At 44.4% G+C, this 12,005-nt stretch overlaps 1 protein-coding gene across 15 annotated transcripts in view; it reads right to left on the reverse strand.

Moving 5' to 3' along the window:
• Positions 1-12,005, reverse strand: part of FGF9 (fibroblast growth factor 9) — a 95,691-nt gene that overhangs the window by 34,864 nt on the left and 48,822 nt on the right. For 5 of the 15 annotated variants that reach the window (XR_013556008.2, XR_013556000.2, XR_013556031.2 and 2 more), the window contains 2 exons: positions 9,506-10,532; positions 5,650-9,096 (listed from right to left, as the gene is read on the reverse strand). The exons of 1 other annotated variant lie outside the window; for it this stretch is intronic. The gene's annotated coding sequence lies outside the window, so the exon portion shown is untranslated. 9 more of the 15 variants (XR_014137592.1, XR_013556015.2, XR_013556027.2 and 6 more) reach the window with 9 other exon arrangements.

Here is a 12,005-nt window from a genome sequence, read left to right on the forward strand (position 1 = left end):
GCGCGGGACGTGCGAGTGAGGCGCGGGGTGGGAGCGGAGACTGGACCCCTGCGCCGGGAAAGGGAGGCAGCCTCTTTATGGGGGCGCGGGGTTGGGGGGGGGGGATCCGCCCCAGGAGTCGGCGAGAGGCCGGAGGTGAGGCCCCGGGGCTGGCCCTGCTCGGGACGAGAGGGTTTCGCCGGAAGATGAGAGGGAGTCGTGAATTGGCAGATTTCTCGGGTGCGGGGGGTAGCCGGCGACCCGGAGCGACCTTCCGCCGCCCCCGGGGCGGAAGGCGTGCTCCGGCCCGGCCCCGGCGGAGAGGAGGGCGAGGAGCGAGGGGGTCCTCCCTCCTGGCCATTCCCACACCCCTTTGCCGCAGTCCCAGGTCATTGGGTGTCCGCGGGCTGACTCCGTGCGTCGTGCTTACGTGTTTAGGAAGCACCAGAGCCCTGCCCCGCGGCATTGACGGCGGTCACGTCGACGGTGGGCTTTCACGGTAACTGCTCAAGAAGCCGGGGAGGAAGTGTCACTTCTCATAAACCACCCGAGTGGCCGGCATCCAGCACGGAGGCAGCCAGCAGCGCCGGCTCTCGCGGGGCCGTCCCTGGGCCGCGCGGGCCCCGTGTGCCGGGTGGGTGGCTTTGCCAGCAGAAGCTGATGAAGGGAGACAGGCGACCGGGGGCGGGGGGAGAGGGGGCCAGACGCTCGATGAGGGGAGCCCTGAGCAGCACGTGGACGCTTCCACTGAAGACGGGCCTGGGACAGTTTCCGCCAGCTGTCCCCAACCACATTCTTTCGGTCCGAGTTTAGATGGTGAGCCAATGAGCAAAGACCATTTCCGCTTCCGAATCCTGCAGCCCCGTGACTGTCACTTTAAAAAGGATGCGGCGGCGGGAGCCGGGGCTGAGGAGCTGACGGAGCGCTTCCCCGCCGAGGAGCAGCGTGCTCCCGGCGTCGCTCTGCTACTGCGGCGGACGAACCCACACTTCATCCGCACGCCGAACTCGAGCCGCAGGAAGCCTCCGCCCCTTCCTTGCGCCGTCAACGTGCGGGTCAAGGTGCCTTCCCCTCTGTTTGGTCCTGCCTTCCTATTACAGTTAAGGCGATCATCTCTTTCCTTCCAGGGGTCGCGTCCCATTTTCGCCAGAACGCATGGTCATGAGCTCCTGGGTCCACGCCTGTGTGCGTAGGTTTTATAAGTATTTTTCAATTGGTACATAGATGCCAAACTCCAAGAGGAATGAGGCCTTGCTTTCCACACACGTGGTGTAATTGGCTTAATAACACCTGCCTTGGAAGACTGTTGTTAGGAATAAAAGGAAAAATGCATATAAAACGGGCAGCAAACAATAGACACTTAAGAGCTATCATTATGCTAGTCCTGATGTCCTTCCCCCCACATCTCTGCCCATGAGATATGCAGCAAATACTATTATTGATTCCCATCGCAGTGCTCTCTCAGGCTGTCTCCCTCCTCTCAGAATATTTTAATCCCTCTGGTTTTCTCTTCATCAGTCTCTTCTGCTGATCATTTAGTGCTTAGACCCCGATGGGAATAAATGATGAGGTAAGTGAAGAGAGCCATGAAGAGCAATGAGCACTAAGATAGGGGGCAACAGATCTGGAAAGAGCTTCCCCAACCCTCCCTGCCCCACCGAGATCTGCTCCCCGTGATTGCTGATACCCCTTTCATGGGCCGGGGCTGAGTTTATGACACATGTATGTAAACAATGGCCTGTAAGGTATAATAAAGTCCCTACAAATTTCAGGTGACCGCTGGAAAAAGCGCTCTGCCCACCTCTACTGCTTTCTTCATTAACACGTGTCCCCTCCTCCTGACTTCCCTGGACCCCCAAATGCACATCACCATGGAATACTTTCATTCGTTTCCTACAATAAAGGTGTAACTGGGCCTCCACCCTCCCATCTCCATTTCCCCCACCCTCCCCACCTCCTCTACAGCCCCTTAGTCAAGGGCTCTGGTTTGGAAATTGTGAGGAGTGTGGAGTGGAGAGGAGTGTTTGGGAAGGTTGAAGTCAGTTCCTATTCTGACCCCCGTGGACTACAGGTAAGCTTCAATGGTAAGAGGACAGAACTATTGGAACCAACATTTATTGACTGCTTGCTGTGTTCCACACTACTAAGTGCTTTTGTGTTTTACCTTTTTAACTTTCAAAATCGCCTTATGAGATAGGTACTCTTATCCCATTTTACACATGAAAAAACGGACTTCTAAACATTAAGTAACATGCCTATTGCCACAGTGCTAACGAGTGATGGTGCCAAGTATATGACCCTCTAGTATAATAAGCATATACGAGCATATACTATATGCATACTATACTGTGCATACAATAAGCATATATTAGCATATACATATATGCACATATATACATATATTATAAATTTTTATAAATGGCATGTTTGCATTAAATAAATATAAATATAAAAAAGAAATTTACACAGAAGGAAATTGCTTATATGTATACAAGAACAACTAGTTAAAAGACATAATGAAGGAATAAAGGCCATAGTTACAATACGGGGGGAACAAGAAAGATAAATTTCCAGGAATACAATTAACAAAAATGTGCAAGGTCTACATGAAGAAACACATTTAAAGCTCTCTAGGGACACAAAAGAAGAACTAAACAAATAGAAAGGCATGTAGTGTTCTCAGACTGAAAAAACTCAATTTCATACATACATAATCATTCCTAAATTAATCTAAAAACTTAACATGAACACAAAAAAAAAACCCAATATGTTTTTTAATTAGAAACTCAGATGCTAAAGTTAATATCGAAAATTCATTTTAAATTGACCAAAAAATGTTTGAAATTGACAAGAAAAATAAGAAGGTAACTAGCCATACAATATTTTTAAATATTTTAAAGCTATAACACTCAAAACAGAGTAGTGTTGTCATATAGATAAAGCAATGACACCGAATAGAAATCACAGAAATAGACCTGAATACATAGTATAATTTAATACATGATAAGCAATCAGGGGAGGTGGGGAATGAACTATTGAGCAAATGGTTTTGAAACAACTGAATAGACAGCTGGGAAAAAATAAGTAATATCTATTCCTCACACTTTACGTGAAGATAAAACCTAAATGGAGCAAATATTTCAATATTAAAAAATAAAACCATAACAAATAGTAAAAGAAACAATGGAAGAATTCCTTTATCATCTCAGTAGTGAAGTTCTTACTAATTGTATCACAGAATCCAAATGCCCGAAAGGGAATGATGACAAATTCTACCACAGACAAAACAATGTTTAACTGCATGGAGGGAAAACACAAATTCAGAAGATAAATGACAAAATGGAAAAAATGTCCATCTCATATCAAGATAAAGAACTCATTTCCCTAATATGTAAAGAGCTCCTATAAATCAATAAGAAAAATAGGACTTCTGTTTTCTAGTCTGACATGTAAAGACGGGGAAGTCATCATTCCCTCCAGCCCCCTCTAGACCTCACTGTGGGGAAAAGGAAATACCCAGTTCGGGATTCCTAAAAGACTGAGACCTAGTCATAGGACTAGAGAACACTTCCCCTGCCTCTACCTCTTGCCACGACATCCAGAGGGCTCCAGCATAATGCAGGGATTATTAGAGCCACAAGAACTGCAAGACTCAGACCTTATTTAGGAAGCCTCCCAGATAAAACAAGGGAAATGAAAAAGACCCCGGAAGAAATTTTAGTCCCTGACCCCACAGCAACTGCAAACAGTAAAAACAGCCTAACTCTTAGCCAGATAAATATAAAATCTCACACAAAAGGCTTGTCTACCTAAGTAATTTTTACCCAATACATCATATCCAGCCTTCCACAAAAAGGTTAAAAGGTTAAAAAAAAAAAAAAAAAGCACAGTGTACAAAGACAAAGTAAGAGTTAGAAGTTTTGGAATTATCACACCCGGAATTTGAAACAACCATCACTAGGGGCGCCTGGTGGTTCAGTCAGTTAAGCATCCGTCTTTGGCTCAAGTCATGATCTTCACAGGTTCGTAGGTTTGAGCCCCACACTGGCCTCTGTGCTGACAGCTCAGAGCCTGGAGCCTGCTTTGGATTCTGTGTCTCCCTCTCCCTCTGCCCCTCCCTCGCTTGTGCTCTGTCTCTCACAAATAAACGTTACACATTTTTTTGAAAAAAACATCATTAATGGGTTAAGCTCTCTAATGGAAAAAGTGGATAACATGCAAGAACCAATAGGTGATGACAGCAGAAAAGAGAAAGGTAAAGGGAAGAGTCTACGGGAAGTGCGCGAAATCCGAAACACTGCGACGGAAATGAAGGGGGCCTTTGATGGGTTCAGCAGGGCACTGAACACAGTCAGGGAAGGAGCCAGTGAGCTCGGAATGCATGCCAATAGCAACTTCTCAAACTGAAACGCGGAGATAAAAGAAAGAAAACAACGGAACAGAATATCCAGGAACTGTGGGAAAACGACAAGGGAAGTATCCCACATGTAATGGGAATACTAGAAGGAGAAAAAAGAGAGAAACACAGAAGAAATATTTGAAGAGATAACATTTAAGAAATTTCCAAAATTAATGACAGACTCTAAGCCACAGATCTAGGAAGGTCAGAGAACAGTAAGTAGGACAAACCCAAAACAATGTACAGTGTACCTCACGCTCAACATATATCCACAGTGTAGACAAAGACAAAGAGAAAATCTTGAAAAAGACCAGAGGGGGGGCGGGGAATCCTCCCTATAGAGGAACAAAGAAAAGAATCACATTGGACTTTTCCTCAGAAACCATGCAACCAAGAGGAGAGTGGAATGACATATTTAAAGTGTGGGGGGACAAAAGAAAAATACGATAGAATAGTTTACAGAAAATTCAAATGCTTCTTAAACATTAGTAAATAGTTTCAATTCCATTTATAATAAAAGAAATGTAAAATAAAACTGCAGATATACCATTTTTGCTATAATTCGACAACTATTTAAAAAATAATATAAAATACTGTGTTAAGAGTTTGGGGAATTCAGATGCTCTCATATATCACTGTGGAGATGAAGTTGTCACAGCCTTGAGGAAGGGCACCTTTGATAATATCTACTTGTATATCACAACTGCACAGATCCTTTGACTCAACAATCTCTCTTCTGGAAATTTATCTTCAGTATCTATATACACATGTAGAAAATCCTGTGTGCAGAAGATTCCTCACTGTAGCGCTCTTTGTAGTCGCAAAAGACTGGAAACAGTTCATGTGTCCATCAGGAACAGGTTATGGGGCATCTGGGTGTCTCAGTCAGTTGGGTGTCTGATTCTTGGTTTTGGCTCAGGTCATGATCTCAGGGTACGTGAGACTGAGCCCCACGTGGGGCTCTGCGCCACTCTCTCCCCGACTCATAAGCATGCGTGCACACTCTCTCTCTCAAAATAAATAAAGTTTAAAAATGAATGACTGGTTACACGAATTAAAATAATTCCATAGGGGCGCTTGGGTGGTTCAGTCGGTTGAGCGTCCGACTTCGGCTCAGGTCATGATCTCTCAGTCTGTGAGTTCGAGCCCTGCGTCGGGCTCTGTGCTGACAGCTCAGAGCCTGGAGCCTGCTTCAGATTCTGTGTCTCCCTCTCTTTCTGCCCTTCCCCCGCTCATGCTCTGTCTCTGTCTCTGTCTCTGTCTCTGTCAAAAATAAATAAACATCAAAAAAATTTTTTTTCAAAAATAATTCCATAAAATAGAATCTCAAGCAGCTTGGTAAAGGAAAAAAAAAAATAGGGAAGGTTTTTGTATACTACCATGGACTAAACTCCAAAGAATACTGTTGAAGAGAAAAATACAATCCAGAACAGTATATGTGTTATGGCATCATTTATGTCCTAAAGGAAAACCTTTATATTAATACATGTAAATAATATCTCTAGAAATATATAGAAGAAACAAAGACAATAGCTTTGCTTGTCTGCTGAAAATCATATACCTAGGGGACAATGAATAGGAGGGAGAATTTTCACTGCATACACTTTCTTACCATCTTGAACCACACGAATGTAGCGTTTCTTTACAAAAACATAAGCATGGCTTAACTTTTTTACGTAATTACATATTCCTCTTTGGAAGGAATGGAAGTACAGCACCTGGTCTTGGGAGGAGCTGCAGAAAATGTGATCAGGGAAGACTTTTCTGCACACGACCCAGGTTCGTGAAATAACACATCTCTGAAAATGTAATAGAGTCAATCTCCAGATGCTGCTCCTTTCCGTCTCTTTCAGGATAATTCTTGTGTGTCCGTAGCAGTGTTCAGCACTTTCCCGGTTCCTTTTACCTTTCTGCCTCTCCTGATTTCTCCTATCATAAAATGTGACCGGCAAAGTCCTAGGACTTTCTTCACTTGTAATTGTCCCAATATTAGATCACATCGCCGGTTCAAAATGTCCCACCTTCCACTCGGAGTTCATTCTCATGGCCTGCAAAGCTGCCCAACTTCCTACCGTAACCTCCCCTCCTTGTTTGCCTCTCCATTCCCATGCCTCTCCACTTTCCTTTTGGTCACTCCAGCATAACTCATTTTAACTCTTTTTCTTGCCTCTTTCTCTACTTCCCCCCACCCCCACTTTTAGAATATGGATGGGGTAAAAGTAACAACAGCAACAATAATAGTTATCACTCAATACACGCCAAGAATTTCACTTGCCCTATTTCATTTAAAACTTCATTACACTACAAATTTGACATTATTACCTCTGCTTGTTAGGGTTGAAGAAACTAAGACTTAGAGGGGTCAAGACACTTGCCTGAAGTCACACAGCTGAACAGCGATGAAGCAGGATCCTAACACGGACCTTCCAACGCAAAAGTCTGCGTTCTCCACTCCTAATTCTTTGCAGTTTAAGATTAATTTGTAACCAGATTCCCACTGAGTTATCTGTCTATATTCTCTTCTCCATTTTTTTTCCTAACTCTGCCTTTGGTTATCATTAATAAGAATGCTAAATTTAACGGCACATCTATCTACTTCGTTTCTTATAGTTTGATGCTTTTTAATTGCCAAGTTTCTAATATTTAATAAGTACCTAAAAACATAAGACATAGGAAGAACAGAAAAAGTATAAAATGTAAGTTACATTAAGAAGCATAAAATAATATCAGAGGTGTGACTGACATTTCTGGAAGTCATATATCAAATGAGGTAAAGGATGAGTGAAAAAGAATAGGCATCTCATTCCAATTATCTACCTACTAACATCAACGTCATACTTTTATTAAAGAGTTGCTTTTCTGGGGCACCTGGGTGGCTCAGTCAGTTAAGAAGCTGACTCTTGGTTTCAGCTCAGTTCATGATCTCACAGTTTCATGAGTTTGAGCCCCAAGTCTGACTCTGTGCTCAGAGCCTGTTTGGGATTCTCTCTCTCTCTCTCTCTCTCCCTCTCTCTGCTCCTCCCTCACTTGCTCTGTCTCTCTCAAAATAAACTTAAAAAAAAAACTGACTTAAAAATAAATAAATAGCTGCTTTTCTATTTACATCAAAATCTCTTTAGAGTGGGAGAAAACATCTAGAAAATGTTTACTTTTGTACAGCCTATATTAATTTATATCCATGCATGTCTAGATATTATTGATTGTATGGCAGCTATTTAGAAATATGTAAGTTCCTGCTGATGCTATATTCCACTAGAGAGCGTGTCCCTTTTCTTCTTAGATATGAGTGGCTGATCATGTGAATCCAATCAATAATTGAACTGGGCTGGGGTTGGGTTGCAGTTTTAGTAAGACTCTACAGATCTTTGGCTCACCCAGTTCCTTGAGTATAGCCCTCCCTACTTCTGATGGAGAGCCCAGGGGGTGTCTGTTTCCTCAACTCTAGAAGAGGTCAGACATTTTCAAACCAACTTTCCAGGTTCCTCACCCTTACAAAGCTTCAAAATCTGGCAAAAGTCTTTTTTTTTAATGTTTATTTGGGGGGGGGGGTGCAGAGAGAGAGGGAAACACCGAATTGGAAACAGGCTCCAGGCTCCGAGCTGTCAACACAGAGCCCGAAGTGGGGCCCTAACTCACGAACCGTGAGATCATGACCTGAGCTGAAGTCCGACGCTTAACCCAGGAATCCCAAAATCTGGCAAATGCCTTAAGGCCAGGAGGAAACAGCCATGTGCTTGAAGCGGGCCCGATCCCCCAGAGGCATCTTGCTTTTTAAGAACATAAGCCTGTGGGAGGTTTCATTTGCCCCTTAGAAACTTTCAGCTTCACTTCCCCGCATCCTATGAACCCTGAGAACTCAGCAAACGTCTTGTGGAGAAAACCAGCTTTGAGGGTGAAGCCCCTCAAGTTTGTAATATTTTCACACTAGGCCCCCAGTTGGTTAGAGCTTTGTTGGTTTCTCTTACCTTTACAAGGACCCTCTGCCCGAGCCACGCCTGATCCTCAACCTGTGCCCAGAATCAATAAATGTCACCAGGGCCAAAAACATCTGTGCGTCTGCAGCTTACCTGCAAACAATTTCTCTCTCTCTGTGATCTTAGTTCCTCTACTACTCATTTCTTCCACAACCCAGGGGCGCCTTTCCAGATCTCATTTGTGTAATTTCTCTGGTTTTTCCTAGTCGTTACAGTAGAGTTACTGGCCGGCCTCAGCTGACTGCACAGTATCCACAAGTAGAAGTTTCACATTTTATTTCTGAAGATGACAGGATTATTACGATAAGGATTCTACCTTATATGTCATGATGTTTTGTAGTTTTCAAGGGTGTGACACATCCACTATCCCAACGTTTACCAGGTCCGTGGCGTAGGGTAAACTAGGGTACCCGACTCTGCGGGACATCTGTGAAGCCACACCCGTTGGGCACAACCGCCCACGGGGAAGGGAGGAGGGTTCTCCTCTGTTCTTCTGAGACCTGGCTTGTCTGCAGTCCCTCTGTATGAAGGACATGAAAACAAATGGGAGCTTATTTGCCAGGCTACACAGCACAGTCTCCAACAACTGACTCACGCTTGTTAGTCTCCGCTTACAAGAATGCTTGAATGCACGCAGATTCAGGCTGATTTCAGGTTATTGGTGAATCACCTGAGATCTTCATAAAGGTGGGTTTACAGCACTTATGAAACATTCACCTCAGACAGCATTTTTCCACCAGGTTACTGATGGGAAGAAATGCAAAATCAAAACAAAAAACAAAAAAACACACAAACAAATAGAAAACAGAGAGGGGGACAAACCATAAGAGACTCTTAAATACAGAGAACAAACTGAGGGGTTGCTGGAGGGGAGGTGGGTGGGGGGCCGGGCTAAAAGGGTGATGGGCACTAAGGAGGACACGTGTTGGGATGAGCACTGGGTGTCGTGTGTAAGAGATGAATCACCGGGTTCTACTCCTGAAGCCAAGACTACACTGTATGTTAACTCACTTGAATTTAAATAAATTAATTTAAAGAATAATAGTAACATCCCAAAATTTTCTAAGGAGACACACACACAGCAGTAAAACTGTACCCTTTATGAACCTCCCGGCACATTAATTTCATGAATTATGCTGGTATGTAAACTTACCTCTAGAGAACCATGCTGGCTTCTCGTTATTACAGAGCTGGGAGGATACGTTTATCCTTACTGTCTCTCTAGACAGGTTTCCCAAGCTGACCTTTCAAAGAGGTGGAATGTACACCATCTTTAAGTACCTTCTAGATAGCTTCTGCAATTCGACAAAGCCCCTGTCGCTGTGGCAGAGTAGCTGCTATTAAGCTGAGCCGGCAACACTTACGTGGTGTTCTCTGGAGGAGATTCGGGAAGTCCCTATGGTCAGAAATCCTCTCCCAGCATCAGTGCAATTCTTTTAGAAATCGGAGAGGGGAGGAGACCAAGTCTTGGTCATAAACTGGTCAAACCGAGAAGAAGCACATTTGATATCAGCTTGTGTACGAGACTCAAGAATAGTTACACAGCGTGGGTTCAAAGAAAAGTGAAAACTAGAGCCACGCTCAGCACACGACATCACCACAGACAGTAAATGCTGGGGGGGGGGGGGGGGGGAGCATTATTATTCACAGTACACGTGAGCTCCTTGAGGGCAAAGGAAGTAAAGTCATGTTTTCGTGCTGTAATGTGATCACACGCGATTTTAATCAGCCATATTTGGGAATTGTTTATTTATTTTTTTCATGTAATATATTTAATGTAAGGGAATCGTTTATTCTAATGTGGCACGATTTGCTTCAGTACACAGCAAAACAGCAGAAGGTCCTTAGTATTTCTGAGTATACCCCCAATGGAGAGAATGCTGTACTCGGAGTTACTTCTTCACGTGAAAAAGAGATTCAGCTCGCTGTGCTCCTTCTTAATCTCTGAGCATTTCTTTAATCGTAGCTGAATTGTACTTATTCATGCACTCAGTTATTCATTTTACTTTGCGTCCTTCCAGTGGACTTGGATGATGATGTGGCACTTTGGTCTGTCCGTCTTAAGTATGTATCCGATTACGTGGATTTCGAGTGGGATGGTTACCAGCGACTCACCCAGAGCCCCAAACCGTGGCTCTCCAGAGTTCACTTTTCCTCAGTAAGCATCATTGGGATGTGACCTAAATTTGAAAACAGAAATTGAAGTAAAACGTGAAAAAAAGGCGCGCTTCACTTTGTCAAGTTGCGGGAAAATACTGACGCCATACGATACAATATGGAACGAGCTACTGAGTCTTCGCACGTTCTTTCTCACAGAACAAGATGAACAGGGGTGCTCTCTCAACCCATCAATGCCGTTAGCCACGAAAGAGAAGATGGCGTAAACCAAGCAAAACACGACTGCATGGCAAAGGGGAAAGAGCGTATTTTTCCGAAGGCCTGCCATCGGGCAGACTGCACGAGCTCTTCAGGGACTCCCAGGGCAGTTTCCTCATCTGTAGCCCGGGGATGAAAATACTCGCCGTATGCTTGTTTGCAGGATAAAAAGAGAGCCCGTGGAAAAGGCCGCGCATCTGAAAGGGCCCCACAAAGTTCCATCTTATTAATGAGCGCTCATCGGTTTTGCTTTTTTCAACAGAAAACTAAATAAACAAAGGGAAAATGAGATTTATGAAGATGAAGTCGTATCAAGAGAGGAAGCTGGGAGAAATTTTAAACACAGCGTGACTGCCTCTGCACAAAAACATCTGCACGGGGTGGGGGTTCAGGAGGAGAGGAGCCTCCAGGAAATGCGCCGAAAGCCGACCCGAGTCACGTTCTGATCGCGAACGTGAGTGTGTGTGCCTTCCGTTTTCCACATTTTCAACAGTGTGTTTAACGTGACTTATATGAGAATGCTTTTTTTTTTTGAAAGCCAGACGGTGCCTTTTTCACAGAAATTCCCCACTTCCTGGCAAAGACATCTAAAGTGTAGATGCTCCAGAGGTGTTTGTAGCCATTGCTAGTATGACGTGCTGCATCCAACTCATCATTTATTGAGCACCACGTGCCAGACTCCAGAAGGAGACAGAATACATGAGATGGAGGCCTGTCTTCCTTCTGTCCCTGGATAATAAACGGCGGTTGTTCTTCTGTTGTAAGTCAGCTTGAGCATTAAGGCTTAAGGGGAAACAGAGGAGGGAGCGAGAGAGGGAGGGGGAGGGAGAGATACATATTCCAACAACCGTGAGGGCCGGCAAGGCGAGTTCAAAACCTGTGGGGCAGGCCTGCAAGCCAGAAACTCGGGAGCAAAAGCTGAAGCCGGTGTGGACAGACGAAAGGTTTCCCACCCCAGGGAAACCTCAGTTAATGTCGTTAAAGGCTTTGAACTGATGGGCGCAGGCCCACCCATATTATTCGGGATAATCTTTACTTCGAGTCAGCTGATTATACGTGTTAGCCACGTGTATGAAATACCTCAGAGCAACACCTAGACAAGCGTTTGATTAAACAACTGGGGACTATAGCCTCGCCAACTGGACACATCAAACTGACCCTCAGGGCCTCTCAATATTCTCTCCCACCCATGCTAATTTAGTTAACGGGACTACTTTCTCAGCTCATTTCAGACCTCACCAAACACAGAACTCTTAGGAAATAATGCCCTGTCTTCC

This window comes from Panthera onca, chromosome A1 (assembly GCF_046562875.1).
Source record: "Panthera onca isolate mPanOnc1 chromosome A1, mPanOnc1 haplotype 2, whole genome shotgun sequence".
NCBI lineage: Eukaryota > Metazoa > Chordata > Mammalia > Carnivora > Felidae > Panthera > Panthera onca.